Source organism: Balaenoptera ricei, chromosome 16 (assembly GCF_028023285.1).
Source record: "Balaenoptera ricei isolate mBalRic1 chromosome 16, mBalRic1.hap2, whole genome shotgun sequence".
NCBI lineage: Eukaryota > Metazoa > Chordata > Mammalia > Artiodactyla > Balaenopteridae > Balaenoptera > Balaenoptera ricei.
This window is the reverse complement of record NC_082654.1, coordinates 17,307,200-17,334,942: the sequence shown is the minus strand read 5'-3', so window position 1 is coordinate 17,334,942 and position 27,743 is coordinate 17,307,200. Positions and strand designations below refer to the sequence as shown.

Below are 27,743 nucleotides of genomic sequence, written 5' to 3'. Positions count from 1 at the left end.
GCTGTGACCTCACCTTGTACCACCAGCTGTGGTGAGCAATGAGGTGAGTCCAATCGGACCCTGAGTGCAACCCCCCGATGGTCGATCCTGGAGGCCAGGTGGGTGCTGGATGGATGTCTGTAGTTACCAGGGCCCAGCATTTGAGGGTTCCCGAATGCAACTCACTGAGGTGATACTGGGAAGTCTCTCGGGTGCCTCAAGGCTGGTTGTTGGGCATCTGAGGAGAAGGGCTCGGCCTTGGGGGCAGAGAGCCTGGCCTCTGCAGACAGCCTCTGTTCTCCCCAGGAAGGGGCTGGGCCACCGAGCCGCATCCTCCTGCCCAGCCCCCTCCGCTCCGCCTCCACCTTATATAATGGCACATTATACAACATTGCAAAGCAGGTGGTATTTTTAAAGACAGCAAGTGAGCGTTTTTTTGGCCTAAATTTGGGAATGAAACAGATGGATTTTTAAGACTCTGGGCTTTTCCTATGAATAGTAACCCTTGTTCTCCTCTGCTTTTAAACACCAGTTTCAAGACCACCTCTAGCAACCAATCAGCACTCTATTTAATTATAACAAAATTCTTAGCTCTGTCTGCTGCTGCTCGGACAAGTGGGGGGCACTGGATCAATTTCTGGAGCCAGGCAGACTTGCCAACAACAATTTTCTTTTTCCCAGAGGGCCTCGGAGGCCGGCAGCAGGTTCCAAGCCCTTCCTCTTCTGCCCGCTCGGCGTGGGCTCCCTGACAGCGAGTTTGAAAAGGGTTACAGAGAGGCAGATAAATGCTAGGCTTGTTGCAGCCTTCCTGACTGTGCAGACCCCCGCGCCAGTGAGCTCATGCCTGCCTCATTACACTTGGTGCCAGATTTTTTCCATTAACAGGTAATTGAGTAGAAACTAAAATAAGCGAAGTTTGTTTCATCCCCTGGATTTTCTTGCTGGGGTTTAAAAGAAAAACACTTTAGCTTCGTTAGTGGAGGAGTGTCCTTGAAAACGTATTTATGTTTTCCAAGTGATTTGTCGCTTGGTAGGTGTAATGAGCCCGTTCCTCCGGCCTCTCCCTTCTTGTTTTTATTCGTTAAGGGCCATAATATTCAGAGAATAGGAGCTGGTTTCCTGGGCCCCTGGCTGTCTGACACCCTGTTTTAAGAGTGGATGGTGAAGTATGTTCTGTTCATGGTAGAGAGCTAATTTTTCTCTCTCCTCTCTCTAGTGCAATCGCACCACCGCGCGCGCACACACACACGCACGCACACACACACCTGGAAAATCACCCATAGAAGCCTGTTGATCACACAGCCTCAGCGCGCAACCTACAGAGCCCAGGGGGCAGGTGCCCCCGGGCCAGCCCCGCCCCCGTCTCCGTGCCCTGCGCCTGCGCATGAGCTCCAGGTGGATGGCGTCGCCGGCTGCCGGAAGCGAAGCGAGGTTTGGTCTCCTTTTCTCTCTTTGCGGCTTTCTTTATGCGTGCCCAGCCCAGGTTCTAATTTCACAATTTGCTATAACAGGAACAGATGTTGTGTGAGCCCTGAGGTCTCCAGTCTTCCTGTTTCCCATCTCGCCGGGCTCCTATCTCAGCTGGTCTGTTTTCAGCTTCGAGAAGATTCCTCGTCACTGCCCAGACGCAAGTTGTCCATTAGGGTTGGAGCTTGGATGGTGTGTGTGTAGTACTTGAAATCCAGAGAGAGAGACAGAGAGACAGAGACAGAGAGAGACAGAGAAGGGGGCACGGCCTCCGTACTTAGGAGTCTTCATCTTCATTTTACCTGGAGGATCGGAGAATCATGCCTTTATTTTCATCGTGAACCCTTTTGAAATTCTGGTGAGTGCGAATGTCCATCACCCTCCCCCCCACCCAGTACACACACACATGCACAAATGTATATGCTTGATTACAAACAACAGGCTGCGTATGTTTTCAGTAGTTAATGAGCCCCGGTGGCCCCCAGGGTAGGAATCACTACAGCAGGCAGGCAGGGCCAATGAAGCAATGTCATTAAAGCAATTTTTTTTTTCAGGAATTGTTCGCTCCTCCACACACCTGACATAGAAGTCTTTGTGAAGGAAAGGCAGCTCCAGAAATTTGTGACTTCTGGATGAACAAACTTAGCTCACATGCCTGTGTTCATTTGGCATTCTACCAGTAATAATAACCATAGCTAACATTTTTACATCTCTGCTTTGTGCCAGTGCGGGGTGTCCTTCTAACAGGGATGGTGTAGATTAGTTCCCTGCCCGCCCAGAGCTAACATTCCAGAGGAGGGTGGGGAGACACACAATAACCAAGTAAACAAAAGGGCCCCTTGAAATTTCAGTAAGTGCCGAAGGGAAATAAACCCGGTGACATGCTGGGTAAGAGCCTCCAAGCATGTAGGAGGGCCCCTCAGGGAGGTGCTGTGTCATCTGAGGCCTGAAAGTTGAGGAGTTTTTCTACCTCTGTCTCACTCTCGGTGCCTGACTCATTGCATCCCCACAGCCTCCCAAAGCTCTCTTAGCAGCTCCATTTCACAGATGAGTACACTGAGGCCCAGAGGGACCTGCCTGGGCCATGCGAGTGAGGGAACCAGACTGGAGCCAGGCCTCTCAGGCGGATCCCTGAGCCTGTGTTCTTCCTTTTTTTTTTTTTTTTAAATAGCTTTATTGAAGTATAATTTAAATACCAGAAAACTCACTTGTTTTAAGTGTACAACTCAATGACTTTGAGGAAATTTACAGAGTTGTGCAACCGTCACCACAATTCAATTTTAGAACATTTCCATCACCCCAGAAAGGTCCCTCCTGCTCATTTGCAGTCACACCCTGTTCCCACGCCCAGCCCCGGGCAACTGCTCATCTACTTTCTCTCTGTGTACATTTGCCTTTTCTTCACATTTCCTATACATGGAGTCATACATTATATAGTCTTCTGTGTCTGGCTTCTTTTATTCAGCACAGTGCTTCTCAATCTTTCTTTCATTATCATCCACACCTTCGCCAAGGGGAAAAATTATATTTAATTAAAATTCTCCCTAAAGACAGAAATTAAGTACTAAGGATTTTGTGAGGTAGGGTTGAACTTTGGAAAGCCACAAACTATTGTAATAGCTAAGAATTTTTTGCCCCCAACTTTCACCTTTTATTTTAGGGTTTATATCATCCGGCGGAGAATGTAAGATTTAGCGTAATATTAGGGGTTTTTTGTTTGTTTGTTTGTTTGGCCTTGCTACATGGCATGTGGAATCTTAGTTCCCTGACCAGGGATCAAACCCGCATCCCCTGCATTGGAAGCGTGGAGTCTTAACCGCTGGACCGCCAGGAAAGTCCCAGCATAATGTTGTTGAGGTCCATCCTTGTGCTTGCCTCTTGATCGTGTGTAGTATTTCATGGTATGGACTTGCTGCATTTTGTTTATCCATTCACCAGTTAGTGGGCTTCGGGGTTGTTTCCACTTTTTGGCTATCAAAGTCTTTGCCTTTAAACACCATACTGAATCCCTCAGCCCGCTCCCCATTTGAGGAAGAGCCCTTGGGCATCTCAGTGCTGCTTTGGGAGGATGAAATCACCCTCATTATCTCAGTATCCCCATCCGTAGACTGGAGGTAATAATCCTTAGGCCACAGGCTTGTCATGGCAAGGATCTACTGCCACTGCCTAGTAGATGGCAACAGCTCAGTGTATGTCAGTGACCCTGCCCACCCCCTCATCCTTTCCGTGGGGAAAGGTGACCCCTTTGAAATCTCCCCCGCTGTGTTCCTTCCAGCTCCAGCTTCCATCTGTGTCTCCACGGATTATGTAATGTCTGACATTATTATTTCCTCCTTTTTCTCTGGTGTTATTCAGGTCAAACCCAACATTGTTCCTTAACAGGAATCTCAAGTATTTCTTTCCTCCTAGCATTTGTCTTCTGGTCTCAGCCGTTGACACATTTCCAGGGACCAATTGATTTCATCTGCTTCTAAGAAACTAGGCCTCCTGCAGGGGACTGGGGGTGGGGAGGGTAGTGCACGTGGATGCTGCAGTAAAATGAGCACTGGACCGCGAGTCCAGAGGCTGTGCTTCAGACCAGCTGGGCTGAGTGGCCCAGGCCCAACCCCAGATGCATTTGTATTAACTTCCCTTTCCGCAAAAGGTATCCTCGTTAAACGGGCTGGCCTCACAGGATCATGAAGAGCAAATAAGAAATTGACTTGGAAAGTGCCTTGTAGATGGTGAGGCCGGTTGAGAAAAAAAAAAAAGACTGTGGTATATCCCCACCAGGTTGTTGGGGACCTGCCTGTGATGCCCTCCTGTTTGGGGGCCGCGGGCAGGGGGAGAGAGATGTGCACGTCCAGTGCCCAGGGTCTCAGCCTCCTGCTGCTGCCCCTTAAGACCTGAAACAATTCCACGCGAGCGTTGGGCCCAGTGTGTCGGGGAGGAGGGACGTTGTAGAACGGGCCTGAGCGAGCTGCACCCTGCAGGGAGTGTGCAGCCCTGTAAACTCCTGGGCCTCGAGGGCCGAACGAGTGCCCAAAGCGAGGCAGAGGGGCAACAGCCGTGTCCCCTGCACACTGGTTTTCACCCCATTTCGGGCCTCCTTGTCCTCAGCCCCTACCCTCCTCTCCTGCCATTTTCCTGTTTTCCATTGACCAGACTTGGGTCGTGGGGAGCCAGCTGGGTTTGTGTCCTTTGGGTCAAAAAGGATACTTCCTGGGAACCAGTTGAGCAGAGTGGTTAAGAGGGAGAACTCTGGAGTCAGCCTGGCTGGGTGTGAACCCCCGGTGGTGTGGTTTCCTGGCTGAGCCTGTTGGCCAAGTTAAGGAACTTCTCCAAGCCTTGTTTCCTCAGCCATAATGTGGAACTAAGACGCTGCCTATTTCTGGGAGGCTCAGATGAGAAGTGCTCGGGTCGACGTTTGACGCTTGGGGTCTGTTCCATGACCACTGGTTATTATTACTGCTCCTGTTGCCCTGTGTTCTCTGGGGCAGACATTGGAAAAGATTGTTCATAAAAGGTCTTGGAATTGAAAATGATTTATTTTCCTAATGCAATATATTTTTTTTGAGTGAGAGGCAGAAAAGAGGGGATGGATGAATGAATGCATGAATATGGGGTCAAGAAGCTCAGAAGCACTCATGCTTTCATACAGTTTGTCTTCAAAGCCATGCACCACTCCATCTCTTCTCCCACTTGTTTCAGAGGAAAAGTGACTGGGTCTAGTGACCGAGGGGCTGGGCCAGACCACCCTGCAACCAGTGTACTGGCAAATGTTTAACTAATGCTTCAGGGGGGAAAAGCCCTGATTTGTAGCATTTGCCAATTTCTGTGGTGTAATTACTCTACCATGGCCAATTTTAATCTATCCATGTGACACCATTACATATGGAGTTAGAAACAGATGCCCAGAAGCATACCATTATACAATATTCCCATCATATAGATACAGTAGATATACATCACCACAAGAGCATAGATAATGGTAAAATAAGTGATGCTCTGAGTGTTTATCAGCTTTGCTGTTAATATAATTTATCTGGTTCTAAGTTTATACAACTTAATTTTAAAAAACTGGCTCTTGGCACACAGAGGGACAAACGTGTGAAGTGTACAAGCTAAGAAGAGAAGCCTCAGGAGAAACCAACCCTTCTGGCGTCTTGACCTTGGACTTCCAGCCTCCAGAACTGTGAAAAAAAATACATCTGTGTTGTTTAAGCGGGGGGGGGGGGGGGGGACTGGCTTGCAAAATTACTGGAAATCAGGTCTCCCAAGCCAGTGTGTGCTGGATCCAGCATACTACTGCCTCCACCCCATGGCCAATAGAAGCCCGTGGAAAGTTCTTCAGACCAGCTCTGAAGCCTTCCCCTGGCTGGTCTCTGAAGCATCCACACTGCAGGCCCAGCCAGGATGGCTGCCCTGTTGTCAGCCCTTAGAGTTCTGAGCAAAATGGGAAGTTGCCAACTTACGAAAGTATCCTTTGTCATGCGCCATCTCCTCCAAGGAAGCTGGATTTGTCCTGTCTGAGACTGGACTGCTTCAGAAAGAGGATTGAAAGATACCCAATTTTCAGCCTATTCGATACTTGAGAAAATTCTACCAGCTCTCACAAAGGGACGTTCCTGTGAAAGGAAAAGTGCTCGTAAGTCCAAAGAAATCAGTGTGGGGAATTCCGGTTTCCTTCAGGGATATTGAAGAGAAATTCCAGAGGCCAAACCTATTCTCTTGACTTACTGTCAGGGCAGCGGGGTGCTATGGGTACATCCCCCCCAAAACAAGAAGCCAGGTCAGGGCCGAGGCCCCCTGCAGGCTTGGGACCCCCTTTGCTCCCAGGCCCTGTGCTGGACCTGGCTGGAGAGCTGGGCGGCGGGGAGCCGTTCCTTTCAGAGGGCTGCCCCGCCTCGCCCAGGGCTCCCCCGCCTCGCCCAGGGCTCCCCCGGGCTCCAGCTGCTCCAGGGGCGCCCACCAGAGCATTATCCGGGAAGAAAGCCACCGGGCTGAAAAAGCGGCATCCGCTTTCAGCAGGAGCCCCTCTGCTGCCCCAACGCCTGCCTGGCTCTTGGCCCTGGGCCATTGTGGAAGGACAAAGCTGACACACACAACAATCCCACGACAATCTCCTCTCAGCCCTTTCTTCTTTATTATTGTTATTATTACCTTTCAAACACTCCAGCTTCTTGGGCTCGTTATCTCTGCTGAGGCCTTTGGCCAAAGTTCCTGGGAGCCACCTCTCCCTCCCCAGCACCCCCTTCGCCCTCCCAGGCCCAACTTCACTGCTGCTGTCTCTTTGACAAAATACATAAAACCAATACGGATCGGTTAACATACATGACATCTTTAAACTTTAATCCCTTTACCCTCTCTCGACGCGGCGGGCCGGCCTCTGTAGAGGTGCCCGTGCATTGTTCCCTGTCAAAGCCTTCTTGAGTGGGTCTCCCACTGAGCAACTTTTGTGTGAGTCAAATCAAGATTATAGGTAGCAGGGAAGAAAAAGCCGAGAAGAGAAGGTTAGCCCCTCATTTTAGACTTTAAGAAAAATCTGCCAGCGGGCGCCAGTCGGAGTGGGTAACGCACATGAAAGACCAAGTCCAAGCTGGGTCGCCCGTGTCACAAGAGGAGTTTTTCAGGGAGAAGCACACAAAACACGCATTGTCGTGGTCGCACACAGAGACATAAATTTAGGAACATGTTTGCCCTTCGCCTGAACATAGTTAGCTCTGATAATGAGGAACAATGAGCCCGAACGAAACGTCCTGGATTGAGTTAGAGCTTGACACTTGCTCGTTCTCCCAGAAAAGTGGCTTCTCTCTTCTTCCCCGTCTTAACTCCTGCCCAGGGCCAGATGACCCTCTGCCACTCTCCGCTGTCCTCCGGCACCCTTGCTTGGTGGAATGGGGGACAGGTCAGGTGTCCAACAGGAGGACAGAGGACCTCTGTGGCTTAGCTGGCTCTTCCACACTGGAGAAAAATCCTTTGGGGTAGCCAAAGTCCCTTTGAGGAAAGCTCCATAGAGGTTACTGCTTACACAACGGACAGGAGGTGCAGCTAGTAATCCTTACTCTCCAGACGGCAGCGGAAAGTTGAGATGGGGGTACCTGGGTTCAATCCTGGCTCTCCTGTGGGATCCTGGTAAATGACTTCATTTCTAAGTGCCTTATTTTCCTGTTGTTATTAATGAGATAGTACCACCTCAAGGCTTGGGAGCAAGCTTAGATGTCTGTAAATTGTGTAGCACATCGTAGGTGTGTTGACACACACGTAGAAGTGTTGACAATTATTATCATCACTGGCGGAATGAATCAATCCCCCGAGATAAAAGAAAGCAGTTGAATTAGATCATGAAGATCTAAAACTCTAGGTTCTGTGATTCTCTTTTAATCTCCCCATTTTCATCTAGAGGTGGGTGAAATTGTCCACTTCTCATGGATAAGGAAACTGGGGTCTGGAAGGAGTGAATGACATACCCAAGCTGACACAGCAAATAGTGACAGAGAAAGGAACATGACCAGGTCCTCCAACTGTGGGGCTGCAGCTCTGCACAATTGTCAAGCATAACAGAGTTAGTGACCTGTGTACTAAGATATGATAATATTTTCAGATAACTGAAAAACATTTGTAGCAAGGGGGTTGAAAAAAATGATTTGTAGATTACCCTTCAGTTAATTTTTTTTTTTTTTAAAATCTGTCTCCCCAGAACCTACTGTTCTCTAAATATCCTGGGACGTCCAGGTCTCTAAATGAAGGAGGCTTGGACCAGATGATCTCCAGCTTAGTGGTGAAAAAGCTGGTATTGAATCTCGACTGTGGCACTTCCTGGCTGGTTGCCTTTGGGCAAGTTACTTGATCTCCTTGAACTTCTGATGTTTTCCATTAAAAAAAAATCAAGGTTTAATTTGCATCTAGTAATACCCTTTTGAGTGTGCAGTTCTGCTGGTATTGACAGACATACACAACGGTGGATCCACCACCACAATCAAGATATATAGAGAACATTTTCAAAACCCTCCAAAAATTCACCCATGCCCCTTTATATTCAGTCCCCTCCACCCTCCCCCAGCCCCTGGCAGCCACTGATCTGTTTTCTGTCCCTATAGTTTTTCCTTTGGGAGAATGTCATATAAATGGAGTCATACAGTATGTAACCATTTGATTCCAGTTTTCTTTCACTTAGAATAATGCATTTGAGATTCATCCATATTTTCCCTGTATTAACAGTGTGTTTCTTTTTATTGCTGAGTAATATTCTGTGGTATTGAAGAACTAGTTTATTTTATCCATTCCTCTGTTGAAGGACGCTTGGGTTGCTTCCAGTTTTGGTGATTGCGAATAAAGCTGCTATAAACATTTACATACAGATTTAGTTTCACTTGGATAAATAGCTAGGAGTCGGTTTGCTGGGTCATATGGTTTGTGTATGTTTAACTTTATAGGAAACCACCAAGTTGTTTTCCACAGTGGCTGTACCACTTTGCCTTCCCACCGGTGACGTATGAGGATCGCAGTTCTGCATCCTCACCAGGGCTTGATATTGTTAGTTTTTTAAACGTTAGCCATTCGAATAGGTGTGTGAACCTTGGTTTGTAATCTGTAAGATGGAGACCAAGGGGGCCTTCATGGTATTCTTGTGCACGTTATTTGACACGGTCCGTGTAAAGCACTTAGCACAGTGCCTGGCAGGTAGGGGGTGGGGGGGTGCTGAATGAGAGTTTATTTATTATTCTGTCCAAGTGCAACATTCTTTCTTTTTATTTTTTAATTTTAAAAATTTATTTAATTAATTAATTTATTTATTTTTGGCTGTGTTGGGTCTTTGTTGCTGTGCACAGGCTTTCTCTAGTCGCGGCGAGCAGGGGCCACTCCTCGCTGCGGTGCGCGGGCTTCTCATTGTGGTGGCTTCTCTTGTTGCAGAGCACGGACTCTAGGCACCTGGACTTCAGGAGTTGTGGCTGGCGGGCTCTAGAGCGCAGGCTCAGTAGTTGTGGCGCATGGGCTTAGTTGTTCCGCGGCATGTGGGATCCTCCCAGACCAGGGCTCGAACCCGTGTCCCCTGCATTGGCAGGCGGATTCCTAACCACTGCGCCACCAGGGAAGCCCCAAGCACAACATTTTTGCACGTGATGGCTATTGTACATTACGCTTCTCGAGGCCCCCTCCCTGTGTGAGAGCATCAGTCTGTATTGGTCCAGATTGCTGCAGGGCTCTGTGAAGAGGCCACTTTGTGTCTCTCTTGAAACCGGGCTCTGTTTTGTCTCCCTGGTTCTCTGCAGGGACCAGGCAGCAGCTGCTGGCACTAGGCCAAGCGGGTCCCCGGGAGCTCAGAGGCCAGGCTCTGGTGGGCAGGGCATCTGAACAGCCCTCCTGCCACCACCTGAGGCCTGGGGGTTTTTCTTGGCCCGCTTCCACCCCTGCTGCTGGCCATTCCTGTCTGCTTGCCCTGCCAACACTGAGCCCCCGGCTGGAGGCATCCCTATTAAGCATGGATTACCAAAAAAAAAAAAAAAAAAAAAAAAAAGCAAAACGGGTACATGGATCAGTCTCTGGGGGATTTGGCCTTGGAGGTAGCATACAGGGAAACAAACCATACAAACGCTCCTTTCAAAGCCCGGCTGAGCCCTTGGCGTAATCACAGTGGTCACCCTCGGAGGCCAGAGATGGGGTCATTCCTTCCCCTTCCTGACAGCAGCCCCTCAGAGCAGCGCTCGTGTCCCGGGTAGCACTGATACTCAGCAGCAGCCCCAGGGCTTTGGGCAGTCCGGCAGCGGGCCTAGAGATATGACACAACAGGCTTAAATCATCCAGACGGCAAACCTAAAGAAATGTGGGGTGGACCCCAAACATCAGGAGGCCAGCCAGGCGTTGGGCAACGTGCCTGAATAGTGCAAATGGTAGGCTTAGAGCTAATGGTGGCAGGCCTATAGACCTCAGGCTGTGGGCCTAAAGAAACCAAGCGAGCTCAGAGAAGTCAGAGTGTCAGGAACAAGGAGTACAGGTGACACGTCCAAATTGGGGTCACATGGCACTGCTCATAGGGTGCTTTTGCGCGAATGAGAAAAAATCCGTCCCTCTGGGCAAATGCAAATGGAGCCCTGGGGGTGCCCTCCTTTGGCGAGCAGAGCACCCCAGTGGCTGGACACGTCATGGGCAACCCACATGGCAGCTCTGGGCCCAAGGCCGGGTTATGTTCGCCTGACACTCCTCTGGGCTTCTTTCCCAGTGCTGTTTCGTGGCCCTTGGACGTGCCCCACCTGTGAGTGACGCGTTTAGCAGGCCCCCTGAATGCCTGGGACTGTCTCCAGAGACCGCGGCCCTATGATCTGTGGGGAAAGGCCACCAAGCAGAGAGCTCGGAGCCGCGCCAAAGCAAAGCCCAGACTTGGAGAGCCTGGCGTGGGCACGCAGAGGAGCCTGAAGTCATGTTGTCTTGGCGAGGCTGTCAGCAAGGCATCACCATCCTCAGCCTCTTCCCGTCCAAGGAGGAACGGGGAACCGTGGAGGGGCAAGGACCTGTCGAGGGCCACGTCATTTAGTCATTTAGTGCCAGGATGCCAAAGGAGACCAGGAGAAACGGCACAGGAGCACTGGTCCGTGGGGTGGGTGTGGCACCACTGAGAAAGGGAGAGCGAGGGGCAGGACGGCACCTTTACAGGAGGACACAGGGCGGATTAAGAAGATTGGGGGTGGCAGGGAAGCAGGATTACAAAAGAAAGACAACTTGAATCTCCCTTTCTTTGGCTTCTGGGCTCCACACTGCCTTGGTTTTCCTCCTACCTCTCTGGCTGTCTCTTCTTGGTCTCTTTGCTGGCTGGCTCCTTCTCTTTTGTGGACCTCCAACGCTGGAGTGCCCAGAGCTCAGGCCCAGGCTCCATCCTTGCCCTGAACACTCTCTCTCTTCGAGTAACCTTATCCAGACCCATAATGTTAAATGTCACCTAAAGCAGATGATCCCCAAATCTCCGACCCTGATCTTTCCCCAGAACTTTTGTCTTGTGTGGTCAACTGCTAAGTGACACTTTCCTTTAGACATCTAATAGGCGTCTGAAAATTAACAGGGCCTAACAAATCATGGTCATCTATCCTAAGCGTCCTCCTCCTCCAGTCTCCTCTCCCCCTCATAGCACAGGACACTCCCATCCACCCAGTTTCCTTGAGTCCCCATCCTTCCATCCCACCCCTATATCCATTCCATGCGTACTTACTATCAATTGCACTTTCTAAACATGAGAAAGTCCAATCAATTCTACTTTGCAGCATGGATCCATCCACTTCTCTCCATTGTCACCGTGCCCATCTTAGCACAAGCCAACATTACTCTTGCAGGGGCCAGCACACTAGCCTCCTATCTGGTCTCTCCACCTCTGCTCCTGTCTGCCCTTCCAACCATTTCTACATGGTGGTCAGGCTAGTCTTTTAACAACATGAATTATATCACATCACTCCCAGCTTAAAACTCTCTAATGGACCCCATTCCACTTGACTAAAATAGAACCTCCTTTTCACGATCTGCAAGGCGCCACACAAACTAGCCCCTCCCTGCTTCCCCAGCCTTATCTCAAGCACACTCTTCACCCATTGCATTCCATCCCACTGACCTTCCTTCTGTTCTCACCTCCCATTTAAGCTGTCCTTCTCCTGGAATATTCTTCCTACTGACACTCCCAAGGGGCTCTTTTTTTGTTTGCTGTTTTCTTTCAGTCCCATCTCTCGAAAGTTCTTCCCCATTTATCCAATCTAAAATATCTACTAGGTCAAGCTCTATCCCCTTAGCCTATTTTAATTTTCTGTGTAGGACTCATCCTTCTCAGATTATTATTTTCATTGTCTGGTATTTCCTGTCCTTTCTATCTAGAATGCAAACTCCCTGAGAGCAGAGGACTTTGTCTTTTTCCCCACTGTATGTCCAGCACTTGACTGTGTACGTGGCTTTTGAAGATGTTCAACAAGTATTTGTTGCATGAATGAATAAGTGAAGGGAGGAATGAGTGAATGAATGAGCACTGGACTCGTAGATGGAGGACTGGGCCCTATCCTTTCACTTTGTCCCTGAGAAATATTTACTTATTCATTCACTCAATGCACATCTTCCAAGGCCCTGCTTGAAGGGAGGCTGATGGATAAGAAATGGTCCCTGATCTGCGAGCTCAGAGCCTGAGGAGAGGCAATCATGGACATAGGACATTAGAAGAACCCAGTAGAGGGGCCCCTCTCCCAGCCCAGAGGAGGCGGTATCTAGGTTGAGGCCTGAAGGACAAGCAGGGCACAGCTGGTGTAAAGGTCCTGCGATGAGATAGAGAAAGCACAGTTTGTTTCAGGAATGGAGAGGAATTGTCAATGATTGGATCCATGCAGCACAAAGAAGGAAAGAAGGAAGAAAGAAGAGAGAGATGGAGGGAAGGAAGGAAGAAGGGAGAAGGTAAAGCAGATGGAGAAATCGGAAGCTTATGTTCAGGAGCCTTCTGTTTGGAAATGAGGAAGGAAGAGGTCCTGATTCTGTCCATGGCCTTCTCCTGTCCCAGTCCTCAGGCCCTGGCCACCTGAACAGTCCCCTTTTGATTCTCCTCTTTGCCTGATGATAGCAACAGAGGACATCCCAGGCTACTGTAATCCCCCACCCACCAGACAACCCTTTACAGTTAGTTCACTAGGCTCTTTAAACCTTCAAACAACTTTGCTTTACAGGAAACTGAGTCCCAGGGCCAGAGGGATTTGCCAAGAGCTGCAGAGCTGGGATAAGAACTGGCTCTTTGGCCCTTGGCTGTAGTCCTTTAGCTGCACCATGACCCCCTCTCTCCTGAAATGTGTCTCCTCGGGCAAACTCTTCGCCTCCACCCAGGGAGTGTGCTCCGGAGGTCCTAAAAGCCTGACCCGGCCCCTTCCAAGGGGCCTCCTGCTGCGTTTCCTCTGCTCCAAAAGCTTTCTCCACGCTATTGGTGCCACCGATGGCTCCGGGCCAAGCTGACTCATGTGTTCTGACTTAAAGTATTTATTTCGAGAGTCAAGTGTAGCTGAGCTGCATGTTTCTTGGCAGAGCCGGGCTGGCAATGGACTTGGCCTGTGTGGCCCCCTGAGATGATGGCCGGGCTGCCGAGGAGAGCCCGCAGAGGGTCCCGTTTACACTGAGAAGGTCTCATCAGCCCTGGGTGAAGCAGCTGCCTTCCCTCCTGAGTCCCTGATGAAGGGCGTTATATGCACGACATACTATCAAGGGATGTGAGATGAAGGGAACCAGGGTGGGATCATTCCACTTCTGGCTCTTTCAGAATCATCCCGTATCCTTGGACAAATTTCTGTTTCTCTATTTCTCTGGGCCTTGTGTGCCACGTGGAGACAGCGCTGCCTGCGTCATGGAGCGATGGAGAGTTGCTGAGAGAGATCTGTGACGTTGGAGAAGTGCAAACTGCTGGCCAATCAGAGAGAGTTACAATGATGGGTCAAGTGATGGGTGTGGCCTCTGCGGGTTCCATGGCTCTTGCCCGAAGAGACAGTGACCCACTGAGACTGGTCTGCGAGAACACTGAGCAGCTGTCACCGTCCTCGGCAATAAGAACCACGCATGTGAGCCTTTAATACTAATAACGATTTTAAAGGCTAATGTTGTTAGGGGCCGGGGTGCCAGGCACTGTGCTTCGCAGGCGTTGTGTAATCCACACAACCAGCCCCAGAGGTCAGGATACGATGCATGTGTTCCAGATAAAGAAAGGTGGCTTAGAGAAGTTCAGGGATATAACCCAGGTCTGTCTGATCCCCAAACCCATGTTCTTTTTTTTAAAAATAAATTTATTTATTTATTTTTGTCTGTGTTGGGTCTTTGTTGCTATGCGCGGGCTTTCTTAGTTGCGGCGAGCGGGGGCTGCTTTTTGTTGCACTGCGCAGGCTTCTCATTGCGGTGGCTTCTCTTGCTGTGGAGCACGGGCTCTAGGCGCACGGACTTAAGTAGTTGTGGCACGCGGGCTCTAGAGCGCAGCCTTCAGTAGTTGTGGCGCACGGGCTTAGTTGCTCCGCGGCATGTGGGATCTTCCCGGACCAGGGCTCGAACCCGTGTCCCCTGCATTGGCAGGCGGATTCTTAACCACTGTGCCACCAGGGAAGTCCCAAACCCATGTTCTTAACCAATAATTAAAAAAGCAAGTGCACCAACCCTGACTGCACTTTATTGAACACGGGATGAGTGTTTGCCAGCCTAAGGATCCGCTACGGATTGACAGATTGCAGAGTGCTGGGGTGTGTGAGGAAGAAGTAGGGACAGGTGAGTAGTGGGCACAGGGGGAATGGAGCTGTGAACTGGGAGCTGCAGCTGCAGTTGGGAGGGTTGGAGTCCCCACTTGGCCATAATCTGTTGACCAGCAACTGGCTTAACCTGGCTAAGGGCTTGGGCTTCGGAGTCAGACATCTCTGCCTTCAGATACAGGTTCTACAGCTAGATGACCTTGGGCAATTTGCCAAAACTGTCTGTGCCTCATCATATTGATAAAATGAGGATGACAGTTCCTACCTTATGAGTAACTCCTCCTGTTCTAAGGCGTAAAATAAGGTACCGCATGTTCAAAGTAGACCAGTGGGAGAAAGTGGTGCTTAACTCAATAGAGTGCACCCCTAACACTGGTTGAACTGCACCCCACCCTTCCCACCATTCTTGAAACACATACACATATCCCACACAACTGATGTGAACCTCCCAGACCAAAGCTGAAGATGATTCCGTCTCAATTTCTCTGGGATACCCAGGGCCATGGGTTTGCTTTTTGGGCAATTCCCATCACGCATCTGCATCAGCCCTCCAACATGGTGGCACTGTTGCACTTTCCACATAGGTTAAGAAAACTGGTTATGGGGACTTCCCTGGCGGTCCAGTGGTTAAGACTCCACGCAGGCGGCATGGGTTCCATCCCTGGTTGGGGAACTAAGATCCCGCATGCCTTGCTGCCTGGCCAAAAAAAAAAAAAAAAAAAAATCAAACAAGAAAACTTGTTATGTATTTACTTACTGGAAGCAAACTTTATTATCTAGGGCGAGGGTGGCTAAAAGGGACATTAGGTTGAAGAGGGACTTTAGGAAAGACCCATAAAGTCTACTTTGAGATAAGAACTCTCGAACAAGCAAACTTGAGATGAAGAGTTGGAAACATGCTACATGATGGAGAAGAGATAGGAGTGTTTGTGTAGAGAAAGGACTCAGAGGGTGGGCTGCGGACTTAAAGTACCTGGAGGAGTGAGTGGAGAGGGGAGGGCTCAGGCCATTCTTGAGGCTTTAGGGGATGCAAGGTCCAGAAAAGAGAAGGTTTTCCTTTGTTATAGTTGCTTTAGCTTGGGCTCAGGGGACACTCCCCGTAGTTTTCTTTGAAAACGCATCCATTCTTTGGAATCCTTACAACTGTCGTTAACGTGAAAGTGGAGACAGAGGAGGGTGCCCTCCACTGTCCGGAGGGTTCCTGCTTCTGGACAAAGGCTGCATCAAATGATCTTTTAAATAGGAATTCACGTGGGTTACTTTCCTGCTCCCTAAAAGATGCAAAATGCTGTTTATTAAAACAAAGATATCTGGGCAAGGGGTATAATTTGCGTTGGCAGACTCAGTGGCTTAGAGGGCAGGCTATCAGCAATGTTTGACCTCCAAGCATCTTTTTTTTTTTTTTAAACATCTTTATTGGAGTATAATTGCTTTACAATGTTATGTTAGTTTCTGCTGTATAACAAAGTGAATCAGCTCTACGTATACATATATCCCCTATCCCCTCCCTCTTGCATCTCCCTCCCACCCTCCCTATCCCACGCCTCTAAGTTGACCTCCAAACATCCTAAGGGCAGGGACCTGGCAGCTGTCTTGTTCCGTCCCCAGCATATAGTATTCCAGTGCCCAGCACAATGCCTGGCACGTAGCAGGTGCTCAATGCATATTCACTGAATGAATGAAGTTATATCATTATGTAAACATCCTATGGATATGTACTATATACTTTAAAAAGCAAAACTGGGGACAGCCTTTCTGAAGGACATTTAGATAGCCATAAATGAGAGTGGTTGTTTCCACTCTCTAGGTACTCTCATCATCTAGGTATTCTTTTAATTTTAAAACCTGTACCAATTTGTTAGATAATAGAATGGATCCTGCTTTTGTATCTCTGTATATTTTTTTAAAAATAGAGTTCTTTTTTTCCTAGTGAACTTAAAATTTTCTTTTTATAACTTCTACCCATTGGTCCAATTCCACACAGGATAAATTTCATATTTCAAGAGAGCTGTCATCTTTAAAAAGAAAAGTATGTCCTTTTAAATCATGTTCTTTTTTCCCTGGCTAACGATTCTCATTATTTAAATGTTGATCCTCAGCTATTATGATATTCCAGATCTTTTACCATCCTGATTATCATCTTCTGGATTTGATTCAATTTGTGCATGTCCGTCAGCTGTGTTTGGTGCTCAGCGTTCAGTATTAGACTATGCGGACACCCACATCATAGAGGACAATTGCCTCCTTTGTCTTAGACCCCTTCTCTTCAGTGTGTAGCATAAGAGTGCATTGACTTTATCTGGGGACGCTTATTCATTTTAAAATTAAACATAAATATTTTATCTTATAAAAGATTCAGTTAGTCAGAGTATATATAGCAATGTATTAAATTTCTCAGTAACCTTCTCCTTATTCTCAATCCTGCTCCACCGCTAGAAACCATTTCTCTTCATTTGTATATCTATCTATCTACACACAAACATATCTACACTTGTTTTCTATAAACCTATTTTTGTATAGCCATGTCGTTCAGCTGTTTGTTTTTCATTAAACAATAGTCCTTGGAATTTTTCATGTCTGTATGTGTATTTTTTTAAATGGCTGCATGGTACTCCCCAGTGTGGATGTGCTATAATTTATCTATTCATCAACTTCCTATTTATTGACACTTAAGTTATCATTTTGTATTTTTACTATTACAAACAATATTATAGTGAATACTTCTGACATACATGCAAACATTCCCTTATCCTAGATTTCCAGAGTGGCTGTTTGGGCCAAAATGTCCATTTTTAGATGTTTGATAATTATTGCCAAATTGCCTTTCAAAAAGACACTAGTAACATATGAGAGTGGCCATTTAATTGCATTCTCGTTTGCACAGATGTAATCAATGTTTAATTTTTATTGAACTGATTGGCCAAAATTGATACATTAATAATTTAATAATATTGCTAGTGAAATTGAGTATATTTTTAAAAATATTTTTTCACCGTGTATATTTCTGTTGTATATTTTGTGTTCATATTGAAACATTTCTTTTTTTTTTTTTTTTTTTCACACACACACACTGTATTTTATTTTTACAAGAGATAAATAGACTGACACCAAGCATTGTACATGGATGACCACAACAAAAGCAACAATGATTGCAATTACCAAACATGAAACACACTCATACTATGTCATAATATTGACATTCAGTCCAGTAATCCTCCACTGTGACAACTCCTTTACTTTGCAGTGAAAATTGATTTGTATATTCTTTGCCTCTGAGTCCTTGTTGGATTTTTTTTTTTTAATTCAGACAGAAAGTCACAAAAATTATACTCATCCTCATCAGTTCACTCAGTCCCATGTAATGACATTTCTCTTTCTCTTGAATTGTTTTTAAAATCACATCCTTAACATCTTCCAAATTCTTCCTTCCTCATTCTTTTCTCAGGTTTACCCCTCCTGAATCCTCCATGAGCCTAATAAATATAAACTTACAGCTCTATAATATTAAGGCATAGCTGTTACCCTAGGACTTCCATTTATTGCACTTTTTGGTTGGTTCCACTCTTTTCTGGATTCCATATTTTTCTCTTTCTTGGCTTATTGTCTTGTTTTGTTAGAGTACAATTTCAAATAACTTCAAAGAAGAAATGTAAGAGGTGAAAATTCCAAGTCCTTGTATGTCTGAAAATGTTTTTATTCCACCACTCACCCTTCAATGATAGTTTGGCTGGGTATAAAAAGATATGACTAAAAGAATTTCAAAGATATTTCTCCATCATCTCCTGGTGTCTAGTGTGCTGATGAGAAATATGATGCCAGTCCAATTTTACTTCCTCTGTAGGCAACCTTTTTAAAAATGTAACTGCCCCCCCACCCCTGCCAGCCTCATTCTTTATTTTTTTTTATTTTTTTATTTTTTTTAAACATCTTTATTGAAGTATAATTGCCTTACAATGGTGTGTTAGCTTCTGCTTTATAACAAAGTTAATCAGTTATACATATACAATATGTTCCCATATCTCTTCCCTCTTGCATCTCCCTCCCTCCCACCCTCCCCATCCCACCCCTCTAGGTGGTCACAAAGCACCGAGCTGATCTCCCTGTGCTATGCAGCTGCTTCCCACTAGCTATCTATTTTACATTTGGTAGTGTATATATGTCCATGACACTCTCTCACCCTGTCACATCTCACCCCACCCCCTCCCCATATCCTCAAGTCCATTCTCTAGTAGGTCTGTGTCTTTATTCCCGTCTTGCCACTAGGTTCTTCATGGCCTTTTTTTTTCCCCTTAGATTCCGTATATATGTGTTAGCATACTGTATTTGTTTTTCTCTTTCTGACTTACTTCACTCTGTATGACAGACTCTAACTCCATCCACCTCATTACAAATACCTCCATTTCATTTCTTTTTATGGCTGAGTAATATTCCATTGTATATATGTGCCACATCTTCTTTATCCATTCATCTGTCGATGGACATTTAGGTTGCTTCCATGTCCTGGCTATTGTAAATAGAGCTGCAATGAACATTTTGGTACATGACTCTTTTTGAACTATGGTTTTCTCAGGGTATATGCCCAGTAGTGGGATTGCTGGATCGTATGGTAGTTCTATTTGTAGTTTTTTAAGGAACCTCCATACTGTTCTCCATAGTGGCTGTATCAATTTACATTCCCACCAACAGTGCAAGAGAGTTCCCTTTCCTCCACACCCTCTCCAGCATTTATTGTTTCTAGATTTTTTGATGATGGCCATTCTGACCGGTGTGAGATGATATCTCATTGTAGTTTTGATTTGCATTTCTCTAATGATTAATGATGTTGAGCATTCTTTCATGTGTCTGTAGGCCATCTGTATATCTTCTTTGGAGAAATGTCTATTTAGGTCTTCTGCCCATTTTTGGATTGGGTTGTTCGTTTTTTTGTTATTGAGCTGCATGAGCTGCTTGTAAATCTTGGAGATTAATCCTTTGTCAGTTGCTTCATTTGCAAATATTTTCTCCCATTCTGATGGTTGTCTTTTGGTCTTGTTTATGGTTTCCTTTGCTGTGCAAAAACTTTTAAGTTTCATTAGGTCCCATTTGTTTATTTGTGTTCTTATTTCCATTTCTCTGGGAGCTGGGTCAAAAAGAATCTTGCTGTGATGTATGTCATAGAGTGTTCTGCCTATGTTTTCCTCTAAGAGTTTGATAGTGTCTGGTCTTACACTTAGGTCTTTAATCCATTTTGAGTTTAGTTTTGTGCATGGTGTCAGGGAGTGTTCTAATTTCATACTTTTACATGTAGCTGTCCAATTTTCCCAGCACCACTTATTGAAGAGGCTGTCTTTTCTCCACTGTATATGCTTGCCTCCTTTATCAAAGATAAGGTGACCATATGTGCATGGGTTTATCTCTGGGCTTTCTATCCTGTTCCATTGATCTATATTTCTGTTTTTGTGCCAGTACCAAACTGTCTTGATTACTGTAGCTTTGTAATATAGTCTGAAGTCAGGGAGCCTGATTCCCCCAGCTCCATTTTTCGTTCTCAAGATTGCTTTGGCTATTCGGGGTCTTTTGTGTTTCCATACAAATTGTGAAATTTTTTATTCTAGTTCTGTGAAAAATGCCAGTGGTAGTTTGATAGGGATTGCATTGAATCTGTAGATTGCTTTGGGTAGTAGAGTCATTTTCACAATGTTGATTCTTCCAATCCAGGAACATGGTATATCTTTCCATCTATTTGTATCATCTTTAATTTCTTTCATCAGTGTCTTATAATTTTCTGCATACAGGTCTTTTGTCTCCTTAGGTAGGTTTATTCCTAGATATTTTATTCTTTTTGTTGCAATGGTAAACGGGAGTGTTTTCTTAATTTCACTTTCAGATTTTTCGTCATTAGTGTATAGAAATGCAAGAAATTTCTGTGCATTAATTTTGTATCCTGCTACTTTACCAAATTCATTGATTAGCTCTAGGAGTTTTCTGGTAGCATCTTTAGGATTCTCTATATATAGTATCATGTCATCTGCAAACAGTGATAGCTTTACTTCTTCTTTTCCGATTTGGATTCCTTTTATTTCTTTGTCTTCTCTGATTGCTGTGGCTAACACTTCCAAAACTATGTTGAATAATAGTGGTGAGAGTGAGCAACCTTGTCTTGTTCCTGATCTTAGTGGAAATGGTTTCAGTTTTTCACCATTGAGGACAATGTTGGCTGTGGGTTTGTCATATATGGCCTTTATTATGTTGAGGAAAGTTCCCTCTATGCCTACTTTCTGCAGGGCTTTTATCATAAATGGGTGTTGAATTTTGTCGAAAGCTTTCTCTGCATCTATTGAGATGATCATATGGTTTTTCTCCTTCAATTTGTTAATATGGTGTATCACATTGATTGATTTGCGTATATTGAAGAATCCTTGCATTCCTGGGATAAACCCCACTTGATCATGGTGTATGATCCTTTTAATGTGCTGTTGGATTCTGTTTGCGAGTATTTTGTTGAGGATTTTTGCATCTATGTTCATCAGTGATATTGGCCTGTAGTTTTCTTTCTTTGTGACATCTTTGTCTGGTTTTGGTATCAGGGTGATGGTGGCCTCGTAGAATGAGTTTGGGAGTGTTCCTCCCTCTGCAATATTTTGGAAGAGTTTGAGAAGGATAGGTGTTAGCTCTTCTCTAAATGTTTTATAGAATTCACCTGTGAAGCCATCTGGTCCTGGGCTTTTGTTTGTTGGAAGGTTTTTAATCACAGTTTCAATTTCAGTGCTTGTGATTGGTCTGTTCATATTTTCTATTTCTTCCTGGTTCAGTCTCGGCAGTTTGTGCATTTCTAAGAATCTGTCCATTTCTTCCAGGTTGTCCATTTTATTGGCGTAGAGTTGCTTGTAGTAATCTCTCATTATCTTTTGTATTTCTGCAGTGTCAGTGGTTACTTCTCCTTTTTCATTTCTAATTCTATTGATTTGAGTCTTCTTCCTTTTTCTCTTGATGAGTCTGGCTAATGGTTTATCAATTTTGTTTATCTTCTCAAAGAACCAGCTTTTAGTTTTATTGATTTTTGCTATTGTTTCCTTCATTTCTTTCTCATTTATTTCTGACCTGATCTTTATGATTTCTTTCCTTCTGCTAGCTTTGGGGTTTTTTTGTTCTTCTTTCTCTAATTGCTTTAGGTGCAAGGTTACGTTGTTTATTCGAGATGTTTCCTGTTTCTTGAGGTAGGCTTGTATTGCTATAAACTTCCCTCTTAGCACTGCTTTTGCTGCATCCCATAGGTTTTGGGTCGTTGTATCTCCATTGTCATTTGTTTCTAGGTATTTTTTGATTTCCCCTTTGATTTCTTCAGTGATCACTTCGTTATTAAGTAGTGTATTGTGTAGCCTCCATGTGTTTGTATTTTTTTGTTTTTATTAGGCATCAGTTTTATACACATCAGTGTATACATGTCAATCCCAATCGCCCAATTCAGCACACCACCATCCCCACCCCACCGCAGTTTTCCCCCCTTGGTGTCCATATGTCCATTCTCTACATCTGTGTCTCAACTTCTGCCCTGCAAACTGGCTCATCTGTACCATTTTTCTAGGTTCCGCATACATGCATTAATATACGATATTTGTTTTTCTCTTTCTGACTTACTTCACTCTGTATGACAGTCTCTAGATCCATCCACGTCTCAACAAATGACTCAATTTCGTTCCTTTTTATGGCTGAGTAATATTCCATTGTATATATGTACCACCTCTTCTTTATCCATTCGTCTGTTGATGGGCATTTAGGTTGCTTCCATGACCTGGCTATTGTAAATAGTGCTGCAATGAACATTGGGTTGCATGTGTCTTTTTGAATTACGGTTTTCTCTGGGTATATGCCCAGTAGTGGGATTGCTGGGTCATATGGTAATTCTATTTTTAGTTTTTTAAGGAACCTCCATATTGTTCTCCATAGTGGCTGTATCAATTTACATTCCCACCAACAGTGCAAGAGGGTTCCCTTTTCACCACACCCTCTCCAGCAGTTGTTGTTTGTAGATTTTCTGATGATGCCCATTCTAACAGGAGTGAGGTGATACCTCATTGTAGTTTTGATTTGCATTTCTCTAATAATTAGTGATGTTGAGCATCTTTTCATGTGCTTCGTGGCCGTCTGTATGTCTTCTTTGGAGAAATGTCTATTTAGGTCTTCTGCCCATTTTTGGATTGGGGTGTTTGTTTCTTTGATATTGAGCTGAATGAGCTGTTTATATATTTTGGAGATTAATCCTTTGTCCGTTGATTCATTTGCAAATATTTTCTCCCATTCTGAGGGTTGTCTTTTCGTCTTGTTTATGGTTTCCTTTGCTGTGCAAAAGCTTTGAAGTTTCATTAGGTCCCACTTGTTTATTTTTGTTTTTATTTCCATTACTCTAGGAGGTGGATCAAAAAAGATCTTGCTGTGATTTATGTCAAAGAGTGTTCTTCCTATGTTTTCCTCTAAGAGTTTTATAGTGTCCAGTCTTATATTTAGGTCTCTAATCCATTTTGAGTTTATTTTTGTGTATGGTGTTAGGGAGTATTCTAATTTCATTCTTTTACATGTAGCTGTCCAGTTTTCCCAGCACCATTTATTGAAGAGACTGTCTTTTCTCCATTGTATATCTTTGCCTCCTTTGTCATAGATTAGTTGACTATAGGTGCGTGGGTTAATCTCTGGGCTTTCTATCTTGTTCCATTGATCTATGTTTCTGTTTTTGTGCCAGTACCATATTGTCTTGATTACTGTAGCTTTGTAGTATAGTCTGAAGTCAGGGAGTCTGATTCCTCCAGCTCCATTTTTTTGCCTCAAGACTGCTTTGCCTATTCGGGGTCTTTTGTGTCTCCATACAAATTTTAAGATGATTTGTTCTAGCTCCATAAAAAATGCCATTGGTAATTTGATAGGGATTGCATTGAATCTGTAGATTGCTTTGGGTAGTATACTCATTTTCACAATGTTGATTCTTCCAATCCAAGAACATGGTATATCTCTCCATCTGTTGGTATCATCTTTAATTTCTTTCATCAGTGTCTTATAGTTTTCTGCATACAGGTCTTTTGTCTCCCTAGGTAGGTTTATTCCTAGGTATTTTATTCTTTTTGTTGCAATGGTAAATGGGAGTGTTTCCATAATTTCTCTTTCAGATTTTTCATCATTAGTGTATAGGAATGCAAGAGATTTCTGTGCATTAATTTTGTATCCTGCAACTTTACCATATTCATTAATTAGCTCTAGCAGTTTTCTGGTGGCAGTTTTAGGATTCTCTATGTATAGTATCATGTCATCTGCAAACAGTGACAGTTTTACTTCTTCTTTTCCAATTTGTATTCCTTTTATTTCTTTTTCTTCTCTGATTGCCGTGGCTAGGACTTCCAAAACTATGTTGAATAATAGTGGTGAGAGTGGACATCCTTGTCTCGTTCCTGATCTTAGAGGAAATGCTTTCAGTTTTTCACCATTGAGAATGATGTTTGCTGTGGGTTTGTCATATATGGCCTTTATTATGTTGAGGTAGGTTCCCTCTATGCCCACTTTCTGGAGAGTTTTTATCAGAAATGGGTGTTGAATTTTGTCAAAAGCTTTTTCTGCATCTATTGAGATGATCATATGGTTTTTATTCTTCAATTTGTTAATATGGTGTATCACATTGATTGATTTGCGTATATTGAAGAATCCTTGCATCCCTGGGATAAATCCCACTTGATCGTGGTGTATGATCCTTTTAATGTGTTGTTGGATTCTGTTTGCTAGTATTTTGTTGAGGATTTTTGCATCTATATTCATCAGTGATATTGGTCTGTAATTTTCTTTTTTTGTAGTGTCTTTGTCTGGTTTTGGTATCAGGGTGATGGTGGCCTCGTAGAATGAGTTTGGGAGTGTTCCTTCCTCTGCAATTTTTTGGAAGAGTTTGAGAAGGATGGGTGTTAGCTCTTCTCTAAATGTTTGATAGAATTCACCTGTGAAGCCATCTGGTCCTGGACTTTTGTTTGTTGGAAGATTTTTAATCACAGTTTCAATTTCATTACTTGTGATTGGTCTGTTCATATTTTCTGTTTCTTCCTGGTTCAGTCTTGGAAGGTTATACCTTTCTAAGAATTTGTCCATTTCTTCCAGGTTGTCCATTTTATTGGCATAAAGTTGCTTGTAGTAGTCTCTTAGGATGCTTTGTATTTCTGCAGTGTCTGTTGTAACTTCTCCTTTTTCATTTCTGATTTTATTGATTTGAGTCCTCTCCCTCTTTTTCTTGATGAGTCTGGCTAATGGCTTATCAATTTTGTTTATCTTCTCAAAGAACCAACTTTTAGTTTTATTGATCTTTGCTATTGTTTTCTTTGTTTCTATTTCATTTATTTCTGCTCTGATCTTTATGATTTCTTTCCTTCCGCTAACTTTGGGTTTTGTTTGTTCTTCTTTCTCTAGTTTCTTTAGGTGTAAGGTTAGATTGTTTACTTGAGCTTTTTCTTGTTTCTTTAGGTAGGCTTGTATAGCTATAAACTTCCCTCTTAGAACTGCTTTTGCTGCATCCCATAGGTTTTGGGTCGTCGTGTTTTCATTGTCATTTGTCTCTAGGTATTTTTTGATTTCCTCTTTGATTTCTTCAGTGATCTCTTGGTTATTTAGTAACGTATTGTTTAGCCTCCATGTGTTTGTCCTTTTTACGTTTTTTTCCCTGTAATTCATTTCTAATCTCATAGCGTTGTGGTCAGAAAAGATGCTTGATATGATTTCAATTTTCTTAAATTTACTGAGGCTTGATTTGTGACCCAAGATGTGATCTATCTTGGAGAATGTTCCGTGCGCACTTGAGAAGAACGTGTAATCTGCTGTTTTTGGATGGGATGTCCGATATATATCAATTAAATCTATCTGGTCTATTGTGTCATTTAAAGCTTCTGTTTCCTTATTTATTTTCATTTTGGATGATCTGTCCATTGGTGTAAGTGAGGTGTTAAAGTCCCCCACTATTATTGTGTTACTGTCGATTTCCTCTTTTATAGCTGTTAGCAGTTGCCTTATGTATTGAGGTGCTCCTATGTTGGGTGCATATATATTTATAATTGTTATATCGTCTTCTTGGATTGATCCCTGGATCATTATGTAGTGTCCTTCCTTGTCTCTTGTAACATTCTTTATTTTAAAGTCTATTTTATCTGATATGAGTATAGCTACTCCAGCTTTCTTTTGATTTCCATTTGCATGGAATATCTTTTTCCATCCCCTCACTTTCAGTCTGTATGTGTCCCTAGGACTAAAGTGGGTCTCTTGTAGACAGCATATATATGGGTCTTGTTTTTGTATCCATTCAGCCAGTCTATGTCTTTTGGTTGGGGCATTTAATCCATTCACGTTTAAGGTAATAATCGATATGTATGTTCCTATGACCATTTTCTTAATTGTTTTGGGTTTGTTTTTGTAGGTCCTTTTCTTCTCTTGTGTTTCCCACCTAGAGAAGTTCCTTTAGCATTTGTTGTAGAGCTGGTTTGGTGGTGCTGAATTCTCTTAGCTTTTGCTTGTCTGTAAAGCTTTTGATTTCTCCATCAAATCTAAATGAGATCCTTGCCGGGTAGAGTAATCTTGGTTGTAGGTTCTTCCCTTTCATCACTTTAAGTATATCATGCCACTCCCTTCTGGCTTGCAGAGTTTCTGCTGAGAAATCAGCTGTTAACCTTATGGGAGTTCCCTTGTATGTTATTTGTCGTTTTTCCCTTGCTGCTTTCAATAATTTTTCTTTGTCTTTAATTTTTGCCACTTTGATTACTATGTGTCTCGGCGTGTTTCTCCTTGGGTTTATCCTGTATGGGACTCTCTGTGCTTCCTGGACTTGGGTGGCTATTTCCTTTCCCATGTTAGGGAAGTTTTCGACTATAATCTCTTCAAATATTTTCTCTGGTCCTTTCTCTCTCTCTTCTCCTTCTGGGACCCCTATAATGCGAATGTTGTTGCGTTTAATGTTGTCCCAGAGGTCTCTTAGGCTGTCTTCATTTCTTTTCATTCTTTTTTCTTTAGTCTGTTCCGCAGCAGTGAATTCCATCATTCTGTCTTCCAGGTCACTTATCCGTTCTTCTGCCTCAGTTATTCTGCTATTGATTCCTTCTAGTGTAGTTTTCATTTCAGTTATTGTATTGGTCATCTCTGTTTGTTTGTTCTTTAATTCTTCTAGGTCTTTGTTAATCATTTCTTGCATCTTCTCAATCTTTGCCTCCATTCTTATTCCAAGGTCCTGGATCATCTTCACTATCATTATTCTGAATTCTTTTTCTGGAAGGTTGCCTATCTCCACTTCATTTAGTTGTTTTTCTGGGGTTTTTTCTTGTTCCTTCATCTGGTACATAGCCCTCTGCCTTTTCATCTTCTCTATCTTTCTGTAACTCTGTGTTTGTATTTTTTACACATCTTTTCCTGTAATTGATATCTAGTCTCATAGCGTTGTGGTCGGAAAAGATACTTGATACGATTTCAATTTTCTTAAATTTACCAAGGCTTGATTTGTGACCCAAGATATGATCTATCCTGGAGAATGTTCCATGCGCACTTGAGAAAAATGTGTATTCTGTTGTTTTTGGGTGGAATGTCCTATAAATATCAATTAAGTCCATCTTGTTTAATGTATCATTTAAAGCTTGTGTTTCCTTATTTATTTTCATTTTGGATGATCTGTCCATTGGTGAAAGTGGGGTGTTAAAGTCCCCTACTATGATTGTGTTGCTGTCGATTTCCCCTTTTATGGCTGTTAGTATTTGCCTTATGTATTGAGGTGCTCCTATGTTGGGTGCATAAATATTTACAATTGTTATACCTTCCTCTTGGATCGATCCCTTGATCATTATATAGTGTCCTTCTTTGTCTCTTATAATATTCTTTATTTTAAAGTCTATTTTATCTGATATGAGAATTGCTACTCCAGCTTTCTTTTGATTTCCATTTGCATGGAATATCTTTTTCCATCCCCTCACTTTCAGTCTGTATGTGTCTCTAGGTCTGAAGTGGGTCTCTTGTAGACAGCATATATATGGGTCTTGTTTTTGTATCCATTCAGCCAGCCTGTGTCTTTTGGTGGGAGCATTTAATCCATTTACATTCAAGGTAATTATAGAT

General features: G+C 44.0%; 1 long non-coding RNA gene across 3 annotated transcripts in view; it reads left to right on the top strand.

Annotated features, from left to right (window-relative positions):
- Positions 1–1,274: 1,274 nt before the first annotated feature.
- The window catches only part of LOC132350335 (uncharacterized), a 123,840-nt gene continuing 97,371 nt past the window's right edge, over positions 1,275–27,743 (top strand). For all 3 annotated transcript variants that reach the window (XR_009497896.1, XR_009497895.1, XR_009497897.1), the window contains exons 1-2: positions 1,275–1,410; positions 1,491–1,804. This is a non-coding gene — a long non-coding RNA (uncharacterized LOC132350335). The remainder of the gene's footprint in view (positions 1,411–1,490; positions 1,805–27,743) is intronic.